General features: G+C 38.3%; 1 protein-coding gene across 1 annotated transcript in view; it reads left to right on the forward strand.

Moving 5' to 3' along the window:
- LOC124159763 (protein bric-a-brac 2-like) overlaps positions 1-26,586 on the forward strand; it is a 779,585-nt gene that overhangs the window by 185,766 nt on the left and 567,233 nt on the right. The window contains exon 6 of the mRNA XM_046535677.1: positions 22,082-22,163. The gene's annotated coding sequence lies outside the window, so the exon portion shown is untranslated. The remainder of the gene's footprint in view (positions 1-22,081; positions 22,164-26,586) is intronic.

A 26,586-nucleotide genomic window follows, 5' to 3' on the forward strand; every position in this document is an offset into this window, starting at 1 on the left:
AGAAGTGACTGACTCCATCATCGTTGACAAGGCCATGACAGATTGTCGGATGCACTGTGCTTTGTTAATAAGGCATTCATTCAAACGTTGGTGATATGATATGATTAGCCTGGTCCGAAAAGGTGTCATTAATATTTGTATATCGGCGGTAAAAATTACGGTATTCAATTTCTCTTACGTCGTATAGATTTTTTTCTGGCACCTCTCTCTCGTTTTTTACACATAACATTGGAGTTCCTTCAAGTGGACTGCATTTATTTAAAAAGGCTTTGAGTTATCCTTGTGAGTTTTGAAATGGATGTCGTAGATGTCAACTCTGATTATGTAATGGAGGCATACAATACGTTTTTGTAGTCATAATTAATGTACTATTGATCTTCCGATATACCTTACCGAACTCACTTCTCCTTGTCCTCATTTTCCTTTCACTAAATCAAATTTATGTATTTACGAATTGCAAAGATAATTCGACTAAGTGTTTTGGTTGATACTAAATTAATCATAGCTTGACCCTAATTCCTCACGTAAATTCATGGGAAGGTTTGGATTGCATCTCTGTCTGATTCCTCTCTTTGTATCTTCAGAAAGTTGTCAAAGGAGAAACTTTTTATTTTGCGTCGAGGGTAACTGGTAATAATTAAGAATACTTTTAGTATAGATATCCATTGATTACTTTTTGTTAGCTGTGAACAGGGAAATATGTATGTGCCATGCGTGTTGCCATCAATTCAAAGCACTTGATTCCACTTTTGGATCGCTTTCCTATCTTCGAAAGTCAGGGATGTTAATAACATATGCTTTGTTGGATTATAGGAGCAAATATTCGCCAAATAACGTCAGTGTACGCGCGTTATTTCATTTTTGCATTTCTTTAATACAAATATTTTTTCATTTGTTAGTGGTTGACCAATGCCAGAAGACTTTTTGGAAGCTGAAATTTGTGCTTTATTGTAGGTAATACAGCAATGATGTCATCGGAAACTTTGCTGCATCTTGATAAATATAATTTACGAGTATTTTAACTCAGAATTTTTGCTGTTTTCTCCACTATTAATACTCTACTACAATCCCTTGCGAATCATAATTTAGTATAATATATGTGCATATCAATGCGGAATTTAATCTTACAGCTATGGATTTCGCAATTTCTTCGCCTTCTTAGCTTCGCAAAATGCGAAATCGAGCTCAATTTTCTCGCCTCTGCGATACACACGTATTAATATTTCTTCAGAGTTCAGGTGAGAGACCCCTACGAACTTTTTGTTTTCTGGTGGTGAGTTACTCCTTTGGGCATCGAAGTCATTTCCTCCGAACTTTCTGCCATATTCAAGGAGACATTAGTATGTTTCTCATCCATCAGGCAGAATTTGAGTTATGATTTAAAATCTGCGTGAGGAAAAGCAATTTTTACTATGAAAATAAATAGTACTTCGATCGAATTTCTTTGAATTCAAAAATTAGTACGTAGCTCTATCATCTCTCCCCACTCAAGTTCCTTCTAAGTTAAATAAACAGCACGAATCGTAGGTTGAAATTAATTATCTTGCGGGGTTTAAAAGATACATATTTATCCTAAACTGACTTAAGAATTTAAACACCAGTATATGTTATACTTCGAAGCTTACCTTCATGTATTCTTTATGGAAATTGAAAGTAACAGTCTTGTTGGATTTAAAATATACGTTTTTAACATCATATTTTTACTATCATAATTTCAATTTCTTACATATATATCTTTACCTAACTAAATTATTTTAACACCGATGTATCTTCTACTCCAAAGCTTGCCTACGTGTGTGTCCTTCCCCTCAACTCCTCTTTCGCCTTCAAGACTCGTCATTTCTTCATCTCGGCGACTTCAATCCGTTCGTTGGAGCGCAATTCTCTCTCCCTTGCGAATTTATCTTCTCTCATTCCGCCGCTCATCTCGTTGTACGTGTCGCTCTCTAATCCTCAATTACGCTCCACACTCCTCCTTGACAATCATCTTCCTCTGTCTTCCCATTTCTTTTTCCTTCGCCGTTTCTTCCCATTCTCTCTCTTTCCCCTTCTTTCTGCTGCACACATCTCTGCCTACCTATATCCCTATTTTTTCCTCCGATTCCTAGATTGGGGTGAAGTTGTTACCGGGAGAGAGGAGGGGAGGGAACTCAAGAATAAGGAAACGTGCTTGCCCTCGGATGCTCTCTTGCTTTGCCAGATCGGCTGCTCTTTTGGTATCTCCCGAAGATCCTTTCCTTTGCGGAACTTTTGTTGTTTGATGTCGCACCAGGGCTTCCGTGAGATTGAGCGTCGCACTATTTCAGCGCTGGAGAAAACGCTCGCATTGAGTTCAAATTTTTTGATGGTCGGCTGAGGGTTATTTTTTTGAAGATGAATATGTACAGTTTTCAGATCTCTACGTTCACGTTCGAACGTTGGTAAATAGTGAGTATAACATGAGTGTTCTATAGAATGAGTGAATAAATATATTGCATCACTTCAAGTAACAAAATATATTGCGTCCATGAAAACACGCTTTTATTTTCTACAAATACAAATATAAAAGAAACTGTGCCGGTTTCAGTCTTGTAAGGCCCTTTTCACCTGTACAAGCAGTACTCATGAAAATGTTCTGAAAATGTTCCGAAACCGGTCAAGTGTCTTCATGATACATATTTGTGGAAAACAATAAAACGTTATCATTGACTTATTATGATTTAGTAAATTTCCCTCGCCGAAAATTGATTTATCAATCCAATGTAGCTTGAAGGACACATTTCTTGGAGCCAAAGAGCTCTCGACTTTTCCGGGAACTGACACCGCGTTCGCTGGAAGTTTTAGGTGGCTAGAAGGATGAAAAAGGGAAACTTTTTATTTTGCGTCGAGGGTAACTGGTAATAATTAAGAATACTTTTAGTATATATATATTCATTGATTACTTTTTGTAAGCTGTGAACAGGGAAATATATTTGCCATGCGTGTTGCCATCAATTCAAAGCACGGATCATGGATTAGTTAACCTCTTTCAATCCTTTCACTGATGACTTTCGTCTGAAAATCAGTCAAGAAGGTACTCTTTCAGGTGTTCGAGGAGGGACTCAGGCAAATGGTGATGGAAGTAGCTAGGACTTGTTGGTGCCATCAAACAAAATCTTAACAAGCATTCAGGGCAAAGAAGCTAGTTACTGTACCTAGGCCACCTCTTACTTTGAGTACTTTACAGTGAGGGATTCTTAGGCTTCACTCAGGACGCTTCTATCAGCAACCTGGTTTTCTACCTACTCCCATAATAAACAGTACGAACCTTTAGAAATAGTAAATACATTTTGATCCAATAGAAATAGAAATACAATGACAAAGAGAGCATCACAGGTAAACGATGAAGCAAGTAAAATAAGAGGTTTGATATGACCCATCCTAATCATGAGGAAAACCCAGATATTGTGAAGAAACCCAGATATACCCATAAAAGTGTTTTTTTTCGTAATGTTATGGATTGTCACGTACTCTCGCATACCTTAGAGAAAGTGGCGTTATTGACCCTACTGCGATCTCAGTGGAAATCCTTCCAGAAATAATTGCTTGTGGACGTTAAGAGGAATACCAAATGTCAAGGGTGATTAAGTGGAGTAATTTTCAGTGACTACTAAATAGGGTGTCGAATAGCAGTATAGTAAAACATAACTGTGTGTATAAATATTGATTTCCTGGTTCATGAAGTTCCGGGACTATTAACGAATTTTGTTAAATGCAGAAATAAGGCGTAATAATTCACGTATTTTCCTCTCAATTCTTACTTTTATATTGCTCCACATGTCATCGTCATTGGACGTTCAAGGGCAAAGCCTTTCCTTAGCTCAAGGTATAATAGGCCAGGAATTTCGCCTCATGTTATAAAAATGCATTTTTTATACAATTAACGGTGAAGTTAATGCCTAATAATTGAATTTTGTATATATTTTATCGTCATTTGTTTTAAGCAATATTTCACTGATGATGAATGTTTATAAACATACCTAGTACCTGTCGTCCGAAATCCTGAGTTCACGCGCGTCGATAAATCAAAACAGCTGACAGGAAAAAGCTTTCATTAAGGTTATATAAGTATTTAGATAATAATCTAATAATAGACTAATACAAGGTTAGGGCTTAATTTATTGTATTTGTCGAGCACCTGTACCTGCGTTCTTATAAAATATCTGATCCAAGAATTTAAATTATAGCGATTATTCTAGGGGCATCTCAATACCTGTCGGAAATTCATGCAAGTTCAAAGTCAACGGAGATGCTCACTCATAGTAGGTAATTATCAGATTCTTAGTGACTAAGCATTCCTTCCTTTGCCTGGATACTTTGGGGAAGAAAATCTCCTTATGCTTTCCTTGATGTTATGGTTTTTAAAAACTGAAATCGAAAGTAGTTTCTCCACGTCAAAGAGCTCGTGTTTTGTGCACGTGAAAGGCACCTCGGTGAAATGAACTGAATCTTTGTACTACCCCGAATGTTAATAGTAAATTCGATTCCCCCTCTCGTGAATGGGTTGAAGTGTGCGTGAGAGGTTGAATAATAGGGTAGGGGGAGTGCCTAAAAGAAGCCGTATCTCACTCACCTGCTCGCCGTGGAGGCGAGTCGATTCTCCATATACTTCCGTCGTCTTCGTTTTATCGCTTTTATTCGCCTCTTTGCAATGACTTTGAGCCGTTCCTCCACAGCCCTTTTCCCGCATCTCATCTCATCGCATTGTACGTTTTTCCTCTCCGACTGAGAACCTGTTTCCATTAACGGTGAGATATCTTGCTTCTTGGCTCGTGTGAGTTTTAGCTAATTGCCTCGGAAGTGTAACGCAAACATTCCATTCCTCTCACTTATCTTCAACCTTCGCCCTCGTCTGCATCATATTTTTTTCTTCTTTTATTTCATATCTGCTCCTGTGTGCTTGTTTATAATTTGTTTAGTATGTTTATATTGTGATTTTAAGCGGGGTATTTATTCTACTTTGTGTACTTAAAGTGATGCAGTCGTCTATATGTTGGTGGTATTAAGTTCGTCGATTGTAAAATTTTAGATGTTACCTGTCATCAAGCGCTCGTGGTTATATATTTCAAAATGCTTTTTCCAAAATACTTATGCGTTCCAAAGAATTTACACACTCATAAAGTTTTTTTTCTGATCTTCCAAGGTAATTTTTCATTCTAATTATTTTTTGAGATAGTGCAAATACTAATTTTTATTTATTTCGAAAGAATTATATTTTCTGGGGATCGCAACGATTTTATACACTTTTCCCTCAATCCCCCATTGGGTTGCACATTTAGATTTGCTTTGAAATGCGTGAAGTAACTCAGGTTAAGCAAAACATATAAGCATCCATTAAGCAAAACATATGAGGGTCTCATTGCTGTACAATTAAAAGATAAGTGGTCTTTACTATCAAACAATCTTTTTTCTCAAAGTCAGTATTTTATGCAAGCTATTTCATATACTAGCAACTGTACATAGACTTTAATTATTAATGGGTGAATATCATCTACACCAGTCGGACTACCTATCTTATCCATTTTCCGATTGAGGCAATATTTCTTGCAACGCCTTCCGGTTATTTTTATGATTATCTGTTTCAAGTCCTTTTAACACTCTCCAATTCTTGCTGCACTTCATCGTACCATATGTCATACATCTCTTGAACATTCAGAGAATCTCACATCTTCCTTACCCAGTCCTCTGGTTGAACATTTTCTTCCTGCGTTGCGTGCCGAGTGTTCCGTTGCACTTCAATATGTTCGGAACCTTCTAGCTCGTCATACTTTCTGGAAGGCTCGTACTCTTATGATCCCTTTTAGTTTGATTCAATTATAAGTATACACGGCCTAGATTTCTGTGAGTTGTTCCATTTTTTTTTCAAAATCATCATTATTTGGAAATTGTTATCTAGTAGGATGAACGCTTGTGCCACTGTTGGAATGCCTATGCGAAAATTTAAGATGTTCAAATTCCATCATGAAGAGCATAATATTTCGATGCGATTGTTTCTACAAGTCCTGTATCGTGAAAAACTGTATGGTGGACAGATGGAGCAGTTTGGAACATGTGAAGAAGTACATTTTGAATACAAGACATGCATGCAAAAATGTACTGCTTGAAGAAAGTCCTGGTCCTGGAGATGCATTCAGAGAAAAGAGCCAAATTATTTTGTGTTTTCCTATAATACATTTTTATCGTCGGCCTGCAACACGTTAATGAGTATAATTTTCGAAGGTAAAAGATCGGGAATTATGGTGAATTAAAAAAAGTTAATTAAACGCTACGTAGTCGCGTAGTCAAATTCTTACGAATCTGTTGCGCAGCGTAACCCGGGTCATGTTTATAATTTTGATTGTTTGCTGATCTCCTTTTTCCCTGCGCACGTCATCGTTGAAGTTTTCACATAGTAACACCTGACATAATAGTTCTAATAATTAGTACCTTGTATGTATCTTGCAGAGAACTTTGCATAAGTTCCTGTTGTGGTATCGGAACCAAGGATTCCGTTTGGTCCCGTGAGAAATAGCAGCGTGTAGGGGTTTAACAGTTTTATTTTCATCAATGCAGTGAGGAGAGGGTTTGGAATATATAGAATAGCGTCGGAAGGATGAAACGCGCCCGGGCATGTGTGTCGTTCGTTGCCGTGTCGCGTTGCCTTGGCGTCGAGGGCCTCGCTCCGTCGGGGGGGACCGGGTTCATTATTTATCCTGCCTTTCTTTTTGGGCGAGCTTTTTTTTTATTCTATTTACCCGTTTATTCCTCATGCTTTTTTCTTTTGTCTCTGGGTCGTTCTCGAGTGGGAAACGAGCTTTCGGAGGGAGGGTTCGTGCAGCGGGAAATGCAGCGAGAGGTAGTGGGGTGGTCGATGGGGTTGAAGGATTTTCTCGGAGCAATGTCGGGCGCGCAATTAGGGGTTGGAGTGGGGGGAGTTTATATTTTCGGTTGGCTGGAGTGCGCGTCGAGTTGGAGGCGAGATATTGAAAGGATTTTGTATGGCGGAGGTGTTGGCTCTCAATTTATTTTTTTTATAATTTAATTCATTAGTTGAGTGTGTAATCCATGGGTCGGAAATTTTTTGTGGTGATTTAAAAGGGTGTTGGGGTGAACAAATAATGTGATATAAGTGCATCTCTAAAACTGCTCTCCTCGCTCCTGTTTTCGAGTTTTTATTTATTTTCACTCGACTATTTTTTATGCGTGTACTTCTCTAGGTCGTTGTCAGAATTGAACCCCCATTCGGTGTCCCAAGTATTTTCAAGAGAATAAATTGTCACGTCGTCTTAATTCAATTTGTTCATTTCACGTGAAAATATATCATTTTCATGAGATTCTAGGACGTAAAGGTCTTAGCGGAGGAGTTATAAGAAATGAAAGGAAAATAGTAATGTGAAGACGTGAAGAAATTGAAGTGAGCTCGGTGAGGTATTTCGGAAGATCAGTTGTTTACTAGTTATGACCATGTTAATGTCTTGGCCATCTCAATTGTATTGTCAAAATTGATACAAATTAGAATATATTTGCGTGTTTTTGAGGGAAGCGTGATTTCTCGCTGAATATATTTTTCATCCGAAACGTAATTATCAAATGCGTAGGATATTAATTTCCTTGTTTGGTGATATTCCAACAAATTTCCTCACCCTGAGCATTAATTAGATATTAAATGTAATATTCATTATTATAAACATTTGATGCATCAATAAATAGAAATGGCTTAACAAATTAAGGTTTTTGAAATGAAAGTATAAGTCAGTGGCTTTAAAGAATAGTTAACTTGTCTGAAAGCTGCCTCGAGAAATTTTCAGAAGTTTTCATCAGAACAAAATTCCAATGAAATCGCAATAAAATCACGTATTTCTCCGTCGAATGTTTAAGTAGGAACGGAGGAAGAGGGCAAGATTTTGAATGTATTAAAAAAATTAAAGAGATCTCATGAATCTGAACGCATTGCGAATTCCGTAAAAATAAAGATGGTATTTATTTTTAAGGTTTCGGATATTTTGAAGTCGGAACCGTGGATGTCTCTGAGAAAAATGAAACAGAAGACTTATGTGCGCCCCTTTACATTCTCTCCTGTTGCTGCGGATGTTACGAGGGAAATGCGGCGGTTAGCGTGTGCGTTACATATGCATGATCTGCGGGAGTAGATTACGATACCAGGGTTATAAAGGTGAATTTTCCGTTTCCCAAGCAGTGATTATTAATATTAAAAGTTGTGGGCTGTTTTGAAATATAGGGGTATAATTTTCATGCGGTATCTGGTGGAGTATCTCTCCGCTTGTTTGAATTACAGCGTTGCTAAAGTTTTAGTTGAATTTTTCGAACCAATAATTTCACGTATATTTGGTTTGATGATTTTTATTCAAGATAACTATTTAATTATATAAGTACGTGACTTGAAGTTCTCTTTGTCTGCGAGAAATCGATCTGAATCGAAAGATTGAAATTGCGTCTTACTCTTTTACTATGTGATGTCTTAAATAGTTTTTCTATCGAGTTAGTGTGATATTTTGGTTTAACATTTTTCTGAAACGAATGATTTTTACCGTTTAGTGTAATAATTTTTGAACTTTTATGCTAAAATCTGAGTTTCATGCAACTTGGAAACCAGTTTCATGTTTATAGTTTTGTTAAAGAACACTTTTACTTCCACGGTGAGTTCACGTTCCCAATTTCAGATTTGTGCCTTAAATTTTTATCAAGATTAGCGCGCACGTGTCACAACATATAGAATTTAACAACCAATATATATGGCTGTTGCATGATGAGAGACCGTGCCGCTTGTAATCCACGCGGTACCATTTCGGTTGCTTGCGTTTTTGGAGTGCATTGGGGAAAAGGACTATTGCGAGAAGGGATACGATGAAGGTGTTTCTGCGGAAATTTTTATTACATGCAAACGATGTCTCTATTTTCGTTATGTCTTCCGCTCTAATATCCTGCTAGCTATCGATCATGGCGGCTTGCGATCTCTGGGAAGAAAGCGCAGCCGTGAACAGCCAGAGCGCCTCGTGGAATGCTCATTGTGCGAATTATAATTATACCCTCCTCTCCCCCGGGATTTTAGTGTAAATAAAAAGGCAGCCGTTGTCGTTTTTTGTCCATTTATTTAGATGAGTTAAAAAAAACGAAGCGAGAAGAGGGGCGTATTTAAAAAAAGAGAAAAACGTTAAATGCTTGCGGTTTGTGAGCTCGTTTTTCTGTATTTGAACGTGTGTGCTTGTGTTCGTGTGTTTGCGAGGGCTCGGGGATTCTAGTGGCGGTGGCGGTGTTTAGCGGCCCGTGAACGTTTCCCTCTCGAAAATTCTCACCGTTTGACTCCTTACTCGAGCTTCCCCGAAAAGTGGTTAATCAACACCTACGTGAATGGCTTGGTCTACCCCCACCTCGCCTACCCTTTCCCCTCCGCCACCTCGGTTTTTAGTTCCTCACTCCCCTTAAGCCGCCTCAATGCCTCATTCGTCGCCACCTCCCCTCCCACTTCCCTTACAATAAATAAATAAAAAAACTTCCCCCAACGTGACCCTCACCGCTATCACCTCCTCCCTTCCTTGTGTTCCGACTTCCGAATCCCCCCACCTCTCACTCTCTCACACACACCTTCTTCCGCTACAGCACTGCCCTCTATCCCTCCTCTCCAGTTCGCCCTCTTCCCACTCCCATCGCGACGTTGGTCTATAGAAAGGGGTGATGGAAAGAAAGAGCTTCCTTGCTGCAGAAAAAATAACCTGCCACCCACTCGGCTCCTCCCTTCCCGTAACCCCTTACCAGCCGCTACCCGTTGGGGTAGTGGAGCGGAGGCCAGCGGAACTAACAATGGCGGGAACCGACAGGGTGAGTCGAGCGAGAATAAAATAAATAGAAAAGGGTACCTGGCGTTGGCTAGTGGTAGTGTGTCTATGTGTGTGTGTTGTGTGTATGTGTGTGAGATACGTGTATTTATTTATATTTATAAGAGAGGCAGGTAGGTACGTGAGGCCGTGGAAGTTAGGTGGTCTTCGAGGGGAGAGGGGGAACGATAGGAAAGGAATTCCGTATTTATGCAACCGTTCCACATTTTTACCCCTCGACGCCCTCCGCGTTCGTGGCTGAGTGAGTTTTCCAGTCTTTGCTTTTCCCGTACTTCCCTCCTTTCTTCCATAACGCCCCCTCTCCATCCATGTATTAATCACACTGGTATGCAAATCATATATTTACCTGTTGATAAATTTTTTGCTCTGCCTCTTATTTTTCTTTCCCGATGTACGACGTGCACGAGAGGTACTACATTTTCCTGCTTATATCATTTTAATTTCCTCCTCTATGTTCTGGATTTTTTAAAAACTCTATTGCCACTCCGATGCCATTGCTAGACTCCTGTAATAAAAGGTCTATACCCGGATATATTTAGTGGATCCATGATTTTGCCAGCTTATTTGCCATTTCTCAAAGTTCTTATCATTTATGGCTTATATTCTATTCCTTGAACTTGTTACAGTAGTTTAACCATTGATACAACTTTCTTCAACATTTTTTAAACTTAAAAGAACTTATTTATTTTAATTCAACAATACGATCTTCTAAGATTTCCCTCTCAGTTTTCATAATTATGACTGCTGACCAAACTTAAGTTCACTTTTGGCCAGTATGCAGTCGACGATTTCCTTTTTCAAACCAATGGGAACAAAAAGGTACGAGGAAGGTTATTTAAAAAATCGTGACGTTGAATTCTCATTGCATTGTAGCTCTATATTTATTTGGTAAGCTTTTGAAATGAACTGTGGGAAATGGAAGTAATGGTAAAAGTTAGAAAGCTTTCAATGAATGTTTCGAGGATTGTGGGCGTTTCTCTCTTGCAGAATAGCTTTTATTTGGGTTTCTTTGCGAACTTTTTCATTTAATTCATAAATATCAGTTCAAACGTAATGATTTATTTGTTATTTGTTTTTATTTCGCATAGAAAGCGGAACTTAACATGCCTTCGTATGTAAACACTTGCGCCGCTTCATCGTGATACGTAGTGTATCATCACCGCTAATAAAGCGATAATTGATCGCTGAAATAAGCAAAATTCATCGCTTTCTATCATGGTTCCTAATAGTCATCTGGTTTAAAAATGATGTAAATCGTAAAAGACCGAAAAAAATGGAAGGCCAGAAAGCTGCGCGAGTCAAGGAAGGAAGGTGGTGTGAGGTTTGCTTTTGATAAGAGCGGCTGTGGTGAAGTTCTGGTGCGAAGGTTGGGGCTGTGTGGCTGTACATGTGAGGGGCGGGGCGGGAGAGTGGGGTTCGTTAGGGGAAAGACATTCTGGAGGTGTTTAACCGAAAAGAGATGAGGAGTGTGGGAGCCTTGTGGCAAAATGCATGCGGAATGAGCTCCAAAGTTTTTCTCTCTTCTCCAGTCCCTCCCCCTATGGCTGCGCTTTTGCAATCCCCAAATAATTGTAGTTGTATTAATCTGTCGTTTCCAGCTCCCTTATCCGAAATGGTGGTCGTATATTTAATTTTTATCTATGTCTTGCAAAATTTTCGGCTTGCCAGTTGAGAAATTCCACGTTACCTTGTTGCTTGTTTGATATTTTTCCCTTCACTCGTTCTTGTACTGGTCATTTAGTATAACTTTCAAAGATACGAATGATATAACTTATATCAGTGATTTCTATATTTGATCGTTCAGAAAAAAAATGTGGGATATTGCTCCCCAGATGTTTGTGGCGAATTTTGTTTTACATTTAGGTATGAGAAAAATGATCGTGAAAGCCGTAATAGGTTCTCGTAGGCAATTTATGCGGAACTTTTATCCCTCACTTGCAGCACTTGTTGTTCGAATTACTGTTATTTGATTATTTTCTTAACACTGCACTATCTCTGTTATCAGTGGAAAGCATATAAATCGGGACACATTAAATGAATGTGCGTGGCTTGCATATCTTCATGTGCCTATATTTGGTGTTATACATGTACATGTGTATATTTAGTCACCATTCAAGAGTCTCCGCCAGAAAAATGATCATGCCTTCTCGTTTTCTTGACGCTTTGCTAGAATTTTGTGAGCTGCCGATGTTTAAATTTATTTTTTATTTTCCGTCGTAATTTTCGGGAGATGCAAGAATTAGTTCATTTTTGGAAGGATAAGACAAATGAAGAAGTGATGGTGGTGTGGTGGTTTGTATGCGAAAGCAGTATGAGCATTTTACTGAGATTTAAATTGAATCTTAGCCTATTCGATTAAATTTATCGTTTTCCACTTGCAGAGAAAAATATAGCCTTGTTAAAAAGTATTTATGTGCACATAGACAAGAAGCCACTCACTCACTCAGTGATTCAACATTTGTATAGGTGAGGGTAGAACTCGCCGCGAACTAAGCCACAGGGTGTGAATTCTACAATTTCAGGGCAGAGCAGGTTCTTTCTCTGGACCACCTCGCTCTTCGAGGATGTTTTTTTGGTGTATCCGAAGGTCGGACTCGGTACTACTCGATCAGCAGCCAATTTATACACCAACTAGGTACCACGCTCCTCAAAGAAAATCCTTAATTAGTTCAAAGTACCCTAGGCTTAAACTTCGCATTTCTTTATTCCTAGTGTATATCATTCATATTTCTTCAATTTGTAAGTAGAAAAATTCCCGTTCTAGGGATGTTGATTTTAACTTCTGCTCTCAGAAATCGAGAAAGGCCACTAAATAATTTGGAGAACTTTTGCTGTTTGTGCGTGGTGAAATAAATTTAGCAGAAAAACGTTTTTTCAAAGAAATCGTGATTAAGACAGATTATTTCGGCGGATTAGTTTCCCAGGTTTATGTTGTTATCACTTCCTCCTTGATTTGTAAAAAAATGCTTAGCCCTAATTAAACGACATCCTGCATCGCGCCGGTAAGAAATTTTTCCTCGATTTTATTGTCATTCTGCGAAATGGTGTCGCGAATTCTTTCATTTTCTTTTTCCGAATTCGCGGGTAATAATGCACTAATCCCTCCCTCGAGGATAGGTGTGAGTTAAAAATGACTCGACGTTGCTGTGGTCGATTTTTCCGCATGTCTTGACAATGGATAGTATATTAATATGCCCAGCCACCCACTTACCCGTGCGGGCTTGAAAATTTTCGCTCGTCGTCGAGAAAAATTCTCAGCACCGAAGCACCGTGGAGATCCGTGTGCATTCGTGAAGGCATTCGCTTAACTTGTCACGAAATTTAAAAAAATCTTTGTTTCATATCTTTTATTAAGATTATTTTACATTTAACAGCCTCCGTCTCCACCTCCTTCGTAGTTGCTCCCTTAATTTGAATTCATAAAGGTGTAAAAATGAGTGGGGTTTATTTAATGATTTTCCTCGCACACACTCATGTGGCCTTGCCTGGGGGAACGGGGGGAGTAGAAGGGTCAAGAGCTCATTCGCAAGGCATGAATTAATTTAATGCGATGGAAAGCTAAAATCTGCAGAGTGGAATTTACTTGTTAATACAAAGGGACTTGGCGGTAATTAGAATCTCGTGCTGTAGGTATTTTAGTGTTGCACGATGAGTGATGATGTTTTTAGTTTGTGCTTGCTCGGGTGAAGAGTTGTTTAATTGAGATATCCCCTAAAATTTTACAACCGATTCCGTTCGTGTTTGTGTTTGCACGCCTCCAAAACGGTCGACGACCTTTTCAATTGTGCGGGGCAAGCAGGCGAGTACTTATTGTTTTTGTACTCGAGTTCCTTTAAAGAAAATTAAATTAAGTATGAATTTTCGCCCCCTATCGTTGCCCTCCTCGTGGAATTATTCCTAAATTAATTACGGTGCACGTTAGGTAACCGGAGCGTGTCCACCCATGTCGCTAACTCGCCCTGTGTTGAGGTTCAGCCGCTGAGTTGTTCGAAGTTGTTTGCACGTGAATTCTTCAGTAATTTTCGTCAAATTCCGCTATTACACCTATCTTTTCACCGTCGAGGACATCGCATGGTCGCTCTTCTCCGAGAGCATTGAAATATATCGTGCACGTTTCCCAGATCTAGGGCGTGAAACCTGTTAATATATACTTGCTCTACGAAAGGAACGACGCACTGATCTGCGTCACTTACCTTGTGCATGTACCCCGTTTAATTTCATGAAATATTTTTGTTTCATATGGATTGCTGCTTAAGAATATAAATTTTGAGGAGCAGTCTTTTTTTCATTACGTTTTGCCTGTGAAAAACTTGCGGTATTTGCCTGAAAATGTCAGGATACTTTTGTCGGGATTTCTGAGTTGACTTTTTCTGCACATGCATGCGTGTAAAATGTATAAAATTTTAACCCTCAGAAATCACCAAATTAAAATTTTCAAATACGAAATACAGGCATTAATGGACTAGGGATTGTTACACATACCTAATTAGGAAATGCCAAGTTGATTACGTAAGCATTAAACGAGGCACCCGCCACTAAAAGAGACCAATTGAACGAATATGATGCGCTCACTTAAGAATCATATTAAGGATAAATGCGACTCTTTCAATTGAAATTTCATTTAGTAGTTTCTGTCGTTCCATTTTAATAATACTTGAATCTATGAGGAACAGTCAAGGGAATGATTTGAGAGGCAACAAACAATCTCAAACCAGGCCATTGGTACAAGTCTTTCAAGTCACCGGCAATACCGTTTGAAAACGTTGCAATAAAAATATTTAGTGTATATATATATATATGAGGTTCTAAATTACTTATTCATTCGCCATTTCGCGGTTGTTGGTTATAAATCTATAGTCGCACTGGAGTATAAACACTTTTTTGACGGATTGAGTTCTCGAGTTTTCTGCCGATTTCATTCCTACAGGATGGATGACATTTTTTGGTAAAAATGTCTTAATTTCTTACATCCTAGGTCTACGACTTTGAAGCTTTGAGCGGTATATTTTTCTTCATTTAATATTATACTCATAAACTTTGTCGTTTGTGTTATTTCATATATTTTTACGATTCCTTATTTTATGAAGCTGGGATTCCTGGGTTTGTTTTTATTGAATCCTTCCTCCGTTAATGGTCTTCTTGGCTTATGTCCTATTGATGACTCTGTAGGAATATCCTCACATTATGCCATGAAGAGTAATTTTGTTCTACCTAGAAAAGTAATTTTACGTTGTATTATGAATTGTATTTTTTGATGTCGAGACCCGCATGGACTATATCCATGGTTGATCGTGTCTGAAGTGTTTGGTCCTCTACTCTGTTCACCGTTGTACTTTACCTTTCACATGTGTACATAATTTATTTATTTATTTAGTCCAAAAACAGCACGAGGCCAATTACAGAGGACTACAATAACAGGAGAAATAATTACATAACATTAAGCAACGTAACCAACAAAAACAAAAAATATTCAACAGTATTTACAAATAATAACAAAGAATAGTCATCGGGTGGTGCGAGGAATAGGGGGAAAATTACGATAGTGATGGTGCAAGTTGGGTGAGGGATGAAAAAAAGGATCAAAATTTGGAACATATTTGGCATAGGAGTTAATGGAAGAAGGAAGTCTGAATAGAAAAGAACATTTAGAAACAGAAAGGCGGGGGGTGAAACAATGAAATAGGTCACTCGACCTCGTCGTGCGCGAAGGAACACGAAGCGGAAAAAAAGAAAGAAGGTCTGATGATCTGTATTTGCCATTAATGATATTTAAAATGAGTCTCCGGTCATTGAGGATACGGCGATCAGCTAAAGTAGAAATGCCAAGAGAGGATCTAATCTTATTGAGGGAGAAGTTACGAAAAGGCAAGTGGCGGTAGCGGACAACAGAAAGGAAAAAAATCAATGGACGTTCTAGGAGCTTTAATGAAGAAGGTGGGGCCGAAGACCAGATTTGGCTGCAGTATTCTAGGACCGGAGAGACACAGGAAAGGAAGAAGGTGCGTAGAGCAATTAAATCCAACACCTCACTGTGGCGATACATCATACCCACCAAAGACATAGCGCGGGTGGAAATGGATTTAATGTGCTCACGAAAGAGCAGCTTAGAGTCAAAAATAACCCCTAAATCCTTCTGAGAGGTGACCAAAGGAATATGATGTCCAGATAATCGGTAATTTATACTTAGGATAGACTTGCGTAGGGTGAATGGTAGAATGGTAGACTTGGCTGGATTAATTTTCTGACTCCAAATCTCAGACCATTGGTCTATGGCATCAAGAGCCTTCTGCAGATTAAGGTAGTCATTCGGGGAATCAATCTGTTTTTGCAGTCATCTGCGTATAATAATATTTTGCAATTGGTGGAGGAATTCTCCATATACCACCATATCATTCGTCTAATAATCCGGTGGGTTGTCTTAATGTCATTCAGGGAACCCATTTTCTAGGAAAGGCTATGGTTGCTAGCGAGTATTCGCCGTATTTCTGAAGTGTGATAGGAACTATAGCTCCGCTTTTGTTGTACACGCTAAAGTCTGGCCATAGCCTTTCAGTAATGATATCTGTCTTCAGTTCTTGTTTGTCCATCCTCTCTTTTCTGGTATCAGTGAAGAGTCATGCCAGTTACTATATTTTATTCTATTCGGCGTAATTTTGTGTGAATGAAAGAGTGAAACTGACCTAAAACCTCCAATTTGTTATTTGTAATGTTTTTCCGATTTTCAAGTTACGTGCTCCTCGGTGATACGGCTAAGTTCCTGTGACATATTTATTTTTATGGCACTATGGGTGATCAGAAGGCTGGAAATTTTTTCATAAAATCAGTTTGCCTAGGTATCGTGACGTTTGTGTAAGCTCTGGAAGTATCCGAAGAACCAGTGAAATCAGTCATGTTGTCAAAGTCGTCGCGACGCGTCGTCTGACGTTTACGCCTATTTTTGGGTGGCATGTAACATTTTAGCCCATTCTCTGCGGGTATAATTAACTTATTCAATGCGTTCCTTTTTTTATTTCGGATTGCGGAACATAAATCCAAGGGTTTGGTGAAGGAAAAGCTAGTGGGGAGTAGGTTTTGATGTGATTTCCTCGCTCATTTCCTTGCGACCTCTCCCGTTACTTGTTAGGGATCTTTGTCACATTTATCCGGGAGGACGCGTCGAGGTCAGGGAAATGCCTCGAGGTTGGAATACCCTCGAGGGGTGCACGACTGGTTCCGAGCGTGGAGCGAAGTGTGGCAGGAATGCGGGCGCTTGGGGGAGGATAAGCCACGCCTACTTTGACCAAAACATAGGCGATCTCATAAGGTTTCATGCGTACGTTTCACTGAAAGTTTTCGTCATAGACTGTTAATGCATCAAAATATTCTATGGAACGCACTCAGTAAACTTTCTTTAATCACTTAAGTAATTGGTAGGCTTCGCGAAGTCATGTCTCAAACATCCCAGGGAATAATTGTTATCAATCACTAAGTTTACGTTCTACAACCAGCTGAGCTGAAAATAAAAATTTACGGGTGATAACTAGTCATTTCCCTGCACTTATACTGGGAATTTAACGAAAGTATATTTTTTCAAGGATATACCCTCCAGTAAAGTGGCTCACAGGACGCAAGAGTTTATAAATTAATTGCAGTATCGCGAATGATGGGAAAACTCTGATGACAACCACCGGCTAATTACTAGTGATTAAGGCAGCATTTTTCATGTAACGTAGGGAACCTGCGGAACAAAACTTAGCCAACTAAAACTATTAGATAGTGACAAAAGCCGTGTCCCAATTCGTCATTTGGATATCCTAATCCCAGGATTTGGGCAGGTTGGGAAGGATGTCCAAAATCGTTAGCCAGTATAAGGGAGGGAATTTGGGCAGCCAACTAGGCCGTCAGGTTTGGGCATCGACGAGTGCATCCTTTTCCCATGATTCAAGGGTGGAAATCGTCTTTGGAAATGAAATAGTGGAAGGGCAACATGACTGCCAACTAAGGGAAGTATTTGTTTGTAGATAGTGTTAATATTTTGAGACATATTCGGGTACTTGGTAATTTTGTTCGTTTTTTTTTTAATGAAACCACGTTACAGGGAGTGTAGAAATTATGAATGAATTCGTTAAAACTCGAAAAGAGGGCGAAAGTCGGAATTCGAATCAGAAAAATTGACAAATTGAAAAACTACAGTATTAATAATATTGGAGCTACAAAATGCCGAAACCTGATTTATAGACGTAAAATATAATATGATGAAATAAAATGGCTAAAAGTCTAAATGGAAAACCTTAAAACGATTTAGAGAATAATTACGAAATTAGACGCTAACCGGATGAATATATTAAATAAACTCGACCTTAGAAATACAAAACTGGAAAGTAAATTGCTAAAAGACAAGGAAATATAGAAAGCGTACTTTTTTAAGAGAACGATTGAATCAGTATAAACTAAGGAAAAGGAATACACGCTAAATTTTCGAAACAAAATGAGCTACTACCTACGTAAGAAACAGTAATGAACTAAATCTACGAATTAAAGAAACTCCCCTAATTTACTACTACTGAAACAAAAAGGTCGCCTAATGTACTAAAAGCTTAAAAAATGCTCTTCTCTGACATCCAAAATTCAAAATCACTTGCGCAAATTAACAATGTGGTGGGTTTTGTTCATAATTTGTTCAAATCATTCCGAATTTCTCTTGTTTTTCATTGGGCTAGTGCCCAGCAGATGGCAACACCTACGTTAGAATGTCCCAATGCATACTCTCTTTTTGTTGGCTACCAAAATCCGTGCTCCTCCATGGATTTGGGACACGGATTTAGTCCAAAAATTGTCATACTAAGATTGGAGAACTCTGACCGCGCTAAAAATTCGGAAATATCGCCTCAAGATATTCCAGCCTCCGTGGGGAAACGCAGATACAAGGTCCATGATGAATGCAGCCCCGGCACTCCATCGGGCGGGCGTCTGGGTGTTTACCCTTAGTTGGCTCCGCCACCTCTCTCCCGAGTAAAATATAAATCGTGCTCCATCTGTTTTTGTTGCCGGCCTTTTTCATTTTGAGCCTTAATGGCATGGCGGAGGAAAAAAAAGTGTATCGGAACAAGTATTTCCTAAAACTTTGGACATTTATGAAATCTTGGAGATTACAAAACGAGTTGTTGGAGGGAGAAAAACTTTAAAATAAGAGGTATGTGTTGAAACTTAGTGGCAAACTTTTATTTTTTTCCTTTTGTTCTATACCCACCTACATCTCAAAAACTCGTGAAATTTATGATTCGCGAAATTGGTTCTGAGAAATCCTAGCGTTCCCGCCGGCCGAACCAATATCATCAAGCCTGTGATGTTCGCCCCGTCTCATGGCCTCCGCCTCCGCCCTCTGATCGAAAGCACCGGTTTAGCCAACTTCGTTACGCAGATAATTCAATTCCTTCGCGCAAAATTTCTGCGTTGCCGACGACTATCGTAACCTAATGCGAACCCGGTTACCGAACCCCTATTTTTACGGTTTTCGGCTAATTTTCGGTCCGGCCGAGCCATTACTAGAGTCCGTTTACCCAAGCAAGGCCATGCCCTTTGCGAGCATGATTCGTTTAAGGAGCAACGGTGAAATTACGTGCTCCACTGCCTTTATTCCGATTGTGGGCGGTCGCTTGATTTTTTGTGTGTCAATAATATAATTTATGGTTTAATACAGCGTTATGCATGGGAATTCCGTGAACCCATCTAAAACTTTTGGAGCCGCCAAGAAATGAAGAACCCGAAGAATGTTGTTGCATTCCTTTCCATTACTTTTAAATTTGTAAATGTTTTTATTCCAAACAAAATGTATGCTCAAAGGTGGTTATGATGTCAAATTTACAAATTGTTGTACGGTTGAAATCATAAATCCATGGCTAGAGGCAAGAGGCTTTATGAAAACAATATTGCAGGTATTCAAATGAATAAATTTCTTTACACAATTCCTTTGAAAAACTATTTTCCCTTCCAGTTCTAGCCTACAGTATAACTTCTGTTTCAATATTCGCTCCACAGAAAAAATAAATTACGTATAAAGCATATTTGAAATATAAGGCAGAAAAAAGTACTTTTAATTGCATTTACGGTAAGATCCTGTTAAGTAAATGGCTAGGAAATATATCTTTTATGTAGGACAAATGTACTGCAGGTAAATGAAAGTAGGTAAAATATAATAGTAAAATGATAATAATTGTAAAACGGACTAGACTGAAATGAATAATCGCTTCCTGTTCACAGATGCTATCCTGTGCCTGCTAGTGACAAGTGTTGGTATAACTAACGTCAGTTTTGAAATAAGGCATTACCTACCTTCAAAATTCAATATATTTTGTTCATGACCAATTTTCAATGGAAAATTTAGATAATACTATGACAATATAGCTTTGGAATTTTTACTTTCATGTAGGCTGTAGAAAGTTCATTGTCTTCACAAATGTTAGTATTCATGTTATTATATTTATTTATGCTGTCTCTATAACTTTTAATAATAGCTATTTCTATTGTGTAATATAGGTTTCCATGAGAAGCACGCTGTATTTCAGTCTCGGTGAATATTTCCTACACATGTAAAACATTGAAAATTTTCAGTATCCCAAGAGCTAATTTAAAAAAAATATTGGGAACCACTGTAAATTGGATGAAAACATGGTAATCGAACCGCATATTTGTCTTTATGTGGAAGTAATGTTTATTCGCGGGTTAAATTTCATTTTTAAGGCTAGTCGTTTTGTATTGACTTAGAGCAACAATACCAATAATGCATAGACTAGATAAAACTTCAAGGAGTCAACATCTCATCTATTCAGTTGCTATTTGATTTTATCCTTATTTTAGCCACTACTCAATAGATTACCGATCAAGTTTGAGCGATTGTACCTGATACAGTTACGCGATATTTATAAGACTTCGAGTATAATCATCTTGAAAGAGTTCGATATAAATATAGAGTTCGATTTGTGTAAGGATTATTTTTATCATTAATTGGTTTCATTCACTCATTAAATGATTCGTTCATTAAATAATTAATGCTTGTATGATTTAATCAACGACTCCAAGGCTCAGGATGGGCTATGGATGAAATAATGTGGGGGTTGTTTGCATGAATGTAGATGCTTGTTTAGTTAAAGTTTTCGTTGTTTTATCATAAAGTTTGTGAAAGCAAATTTGAACTCAGAATATTGTAAAGAAGTTGTCTTAGTTAGAGCCTTAATTTACCTCCCCATTCAGGGATTTTCAGGTTTAATCACATAAATGGCATTATCCCAACTTTTAAATACAGCAGTCGGATATGTTTGCTTTTTGTATATAAAACCCTTCAGTACTTTTTATTGTGAAATGCAATACCTGCTTGGTCTTTATTTGTCGACTTTGTACTTTTTCAAGGTCAAAGTTCATTTTTAGTGCCATTTCAAAGGTTTGAAGCTACTTTTTTTTAATAAATCATTCGTGTAGCGTTTCATAAAGCTTAGGTATCTCAAACTCAGATAAAACCATAAACATGTGTACTAAATGAAATAAAATGAAAGAGCAGGAAAATTTGAAGCCTTGAAAATTGTTTCATTTTCGAGAAAGGAAACTCTATCAAGGTGATTATTAAATGTGTTCTGTAGTCCGTAACTCTTTTCACTTAAATTTCCGTTTTGAATAAAGTTTATTTTATAAGTTGAGGGCTGTTTTGTGTTAAAGTTTTCCTAGAATATAGCGGTAGAGCTTATTTTTCACCAGTGCAGTAAGGTTGCTGGGCTGCAACTCAGAGCTGCTTGTAGTTGTCCGCTGCGGGTTTTGCGATCCCTGCTTTATTATGTTTATAAATTATGGAAATGGGTTCCTGTTTTGGGTATCAACTCTCGTAGGGGGAGTAGACGGCTGTAATTATTCGCGGCCTCGCAGTCTATGCAATTAATTGGATATTCTGGATCATATCGACTTTGAATTTCAATGGTCGAATTACCGCGATCTCATGTTCGGTTATGCCCTGTGGGGTCTCTCTCCGAACGTATAACCGTCTGGCGTGTTCTTCAAATGGACGAAACAACCAGAATTCTTTGCGTCAGCGGGGCATTACCAAGGGCATTTAATCCCTTTCCTGTTCATTTCCATCGGAGTCCGAAAATTGCAGTGGAAGTCTTCAAAGTTCACGTCGAAATTTCCCTTGATGGGTTGCGAGCCCTGCCGCTGTCCATGTTTTGTACGTTGATTAATTAATTGCGTTTTACTATTTATTACAGAGCGATTACACCCCACCAATAGAGTCACTCCACCGAAGCCGAGTTGTTCTGCCAATGGTGCCTTGCATTTTGTTATGATATTGTAAGTGGTTTTTTTTACTCTTTTACTCACATTTAACTTATTTTAATACTCGCGTTAACTTGTTTTGAGAGTTTTTATTGTACTAATTCTTTGGCATTCATTGTTTCAGTATACATTTTTGACCGATCTCACTCATTTCCTCTAGTATATATGTTTAAAAATTTTATCGTTATTCTTTTCCATGCTCAATGGCATTTTTTTGAAGTTATTGTAAGCTCGGTGATCTTTTGTGATTTTTTTCCCAAAGTATTGGCTCTATTTTTGTAAACATTACCTCTGAAAATAAATTTTCTATGCATATATACGTTGGTTTGTTCATATTCTGCTCACTGAACTTGTGATTTATTGTGGTTTACCAATCTTTGGTAATTATCTATGAAGTTAGTAGATATTGAAATGTGTTTGAAACAAGCCATTTGTATTTGTTATTTGCGTCTTTCAATAAATCTTTTCCTGCCTATTTTAGTGCTACTTTTTCATAGTATCGGTGGTGGAGACTGCTATCGTCTCCGTCAGCTAAACACCAGATCGACAGATTTTAATAAATGCAAAATTTGTTTCCTGCTACAGTGAGATAAAGTTTAAGAGGAGTAAACCTTTGTATATTCTCTATTATGACCTCTTCATGATCTATCACCCTCTCCTGTTTCCCCTCAAATGAATCGCTCCTTTTTTTTAATTATTCCCATTCGAATACATATGTAATATATATTCGCATCCGGATGGGAATATATATTCATGGAAATAATCATGGGAAACTATATTCGCCATCTTCTTTTTCTCCTCAAATGAACCTCTCCATTATTTTTAACCATCCCCATGTTCTATTCCCAATCGCAAAGTAATCTTATGCTCTACCTCCTCTCGGATACATATGTGTTTGTTTAGGTGACCATCTATGAGTGTGTTCATTATATTCGTACACATAAGTGTACCTAAATACTTGATACATATTTCCCAACCGCCAAGTAAGCCAAGTAATGCTCTACGTCCTCTCCGATACATACGTATTTGTATAGGTGGTCGTATGTGAGCGTGTCCATTATATTCGTACACGTATGTATACTTATATATTTAATACATATGTGTGTACAGTTTTATATATATATTCCCCGACACCATCGGCTCGCGTTTAATCTAGACGATTTAGGCTTTTGAATAATCCACCCCCGATCCGGCTCTTAATCCCTTAATGGGATTCCGCCGGGAGATTACCGAGCTATTCCCTGCATTTCCCCCTCCTAAACCTCCCCCCGCCACACCCCATCCGTTCCCCCTTCCATCTCCTCGCGCTTTACCATCGCACCCCTTTCCCCCCACCGTCCCACCCCCACTCCTCCGCCCACCTGCCTATTCCGGCTCCCACCGTGTGAGCTCTCGCTTTCCTCCTCCCGATACTTTTTCTGCGGTCCTCCCCAACCCCCCGCGAGGTCTCTACTTTCTCTTCCCCCCTTCCCACATCCCATTTCGCCACCATCGCGCCCCCCACCCCTCGATTGCTCCTCCCCCCTCTCCTGCCTATTACCTTTCCCGGGTTAAATGTAAGCGGGATCGTGGTGGTGTCGATAGGTGATGCTCTCGCTGCGTGGTGTGGCTGGCGGTCGCCTCCGGGCTCGAATGATGCGAGAGAGGCGCCAAGGTTTGACACAACGGCGCTAAAATTACGGTGGATAAGGGGGAGGGGGGAGGAGAGGGATTGGCGAATATATATGGTGATATTGGGCCCTTCTATGCTGCATAGTCCCTTCCAAAAAGGCGTCAGCGTAATGTTAGGGAAGGGTTACTCATGCTCTCGCCTTTTGCCGGGGAGATGAGTTATGCGCCGATCCATGCACTACTTGCAGAGCGCTCTCCATCTTCTGGAGAGAGCGCATGAATATAAAATGGCATTCGCCGTGGTGGAGGCTTTTGAAGGGGTGACATGATATTTATTACATAATCAATTCTATATTTGTGTTATGATAGGTATATGATCGCTCCAGCCAAGTATTTCTGTGCGTGAACGCAGAGTTTGTTTCATAGTTTGAGAACGTATTAAATGTTCGCCTCAACCTAACACATTAATAGTAATAATAACGATAATAAATTTATTGTCCTAGGACCTTGTCCTATGGAACACATCACATTTTACAAATAAGTCTCAGCAGTGAACAACAACAATGCAATTTTACAGTATTAATCATATATATCATTACAGTATTTTAATTACAATTATATTTTTCAAGTAAATAAGCAAATATTTTTATTTTGAATTGATTTACAGTGTTACAGTTTACAATGTCGTCCGGTATTTCATTCCACATCCTTATGTCAGAGTTTAAGGTTGACAATTGGTGCACCGTAGTTCGGCAATTTGGAATTTTAAATCGTCTTCTAGCTTTTACTATTCTACAAGTTTCACCCTGGTGGTTTTGGATGTCAAGATTTTATTTACAAACACAGATAGCCGGAATTTAGTTTTCTGTTGGGGTTTCAACCACTGCAACTTTGTGTAGTAAGGAGTGACATGCTCCCGGATATTTATATCATATATATATATATATATATATATAATCACAGAATTTAACAATGTTTGTAACTTCTGATTTTTTTTCTACATTCGGATATTTAACTCATGAATGGGCTGTAAAGTGTTCCGTTGCGCAAAAATACCACAGATGTATCATGCAACTGAGATTTCGTAGTGATCTCACGTCAGCACCGTAGATGAATTTAATAAACCGAGAAGAAGTGATTGAATTCTGAACATTTGCTAGTTATAATGTGATTTGGGAACTATTATAGATTTCTTGCTATCGTAATCCTTGTTTATCGATTACTTTTAATCCTTCAGGTACTCTTTTTTTTGCGATCGTTTAGTTTGTTTTAAGTTTCGGAAATAAATCCATTGAATGATGTAAATATGCCATACAGTATGTTTTTGGTTCTGAAGATGGCTCCATTGTCCGGAAAATACCGTCAGATAATCCCAATGCTCCTCTTTTTAACATAAATGTGGATAATATGTGCATTTTGACAGAGAAATTACGTTAATTACTGATATTTTTCCAGAATACCGTGGAAAAGAACAGAATATGGTCACACGTGAAGAAAATTTGGATTTACCTCAGCGTAAAACTAAAAATAAATGAATTGGTTCACATTGATGGAGGAAAATACTTAAGCACATCATGATCCATTAGAATTAGTTTAAGAGCGTATCAGAGATGAACTATACACCTTATTTATGTACTATAAAACCCATTTCCGACCACTCACTGACTCTCTCACTCATACAAATGTTTGGAGTGAACGAGACGAGATACGACAAAAAGTCATGGAACCCACTCCCTCTAAAATCTTCTGAAACCTTAGGAAAACTTTCAAGACACTACATTGTCTATTTTCTATCTATGTATTCCTATAAAATTAACTATGGGGCTTAGTTCAAAAATTGACACCAAAAATGGATGACGGCGCTGCGATCATTGAAAGGAAGGAGGATGACAAAAAATCATTGCAAAAAATTTGTTTATGCGAATAAAAGAAATGGAAGTTAATTGGGAAAATTTGAAAAAAGAGGAAGGATCTATAATTAAAGATGAGAATGATAAGGTAGGAAATGTACAATGTTATTTTAGAAAAGAGAAATAATTCGTAGCTTGTATCCATATGCCCAATAATTTATTTCGATCAAAGTGTATTGAAAAATTGATTGAACTAAAATTTGTAAAAAAAGAAGAAGCAGAAGTGAAGTTGGAAAGGGAACATTGGAAAAGAAGAGGAATGGGCTAAAGCGAAAACGGGAAAAAGATAAGGTATGAAATCTACAATGTAATTTTTGAAAGTTAAGTTAACAGTTAAAAGCTATTACAAAACAAATTTCTCTCAGAAAAAATGTTATTGTAATAGCTTTTAACTCGATATTCTCAAAGCAATGTTTTTCTAATGAACTAAAAATAATAAAATGAATTTTCTTAGAGCCTTTCGGTCTCTCTAAATTATTTACATCATTTTCTACGAAAAACGTTGGGTGTACGTTCCATCTATAGCACTTAATGTATACATAAGTGAAAATGCAAGTAACTATAGTTAATTGTATTTAGTAGTTTCCGTATTTTATGATGTTTCGTAAACCTTATCTGTTTTAGTGGGACATGCGACCAAACAGTATTGCGTAGATTGTGCGATAAATCCTCAGGGTAAAACTCATTCACCTTGACCGGGATTTGAACCCAGATCCCCCGATTTCCGGTCGAGTGCTTTAACCAGTTAAGCTAACGAAGCGTTATTCGTCCATGTGGAAATTTGTGGACACCACCGAACAAGTTGGTATGGATAAAACTATACGGTAAATACGGTAAATACGGTTCTTACGGCTAAACGATATACAAATTTCCACAGGGAGGAAAACCAAAGATATGTTTACGAAGCAATCTATTCA

The sequence above is a fragment of the Ischnura elegans genome, chromosome 5 (assembly GCF_921293095.1).
Source record: "Ischnura elegans chromosome 5, ioIscEleg1.1, whole genome shotgun sequence".
Lineage (NCBI taxonomy): Eukaryota > Metazoa > Arthropoda > Insecta > Odonata > Coenagrionidae > Ischnura > Ischnura elegans.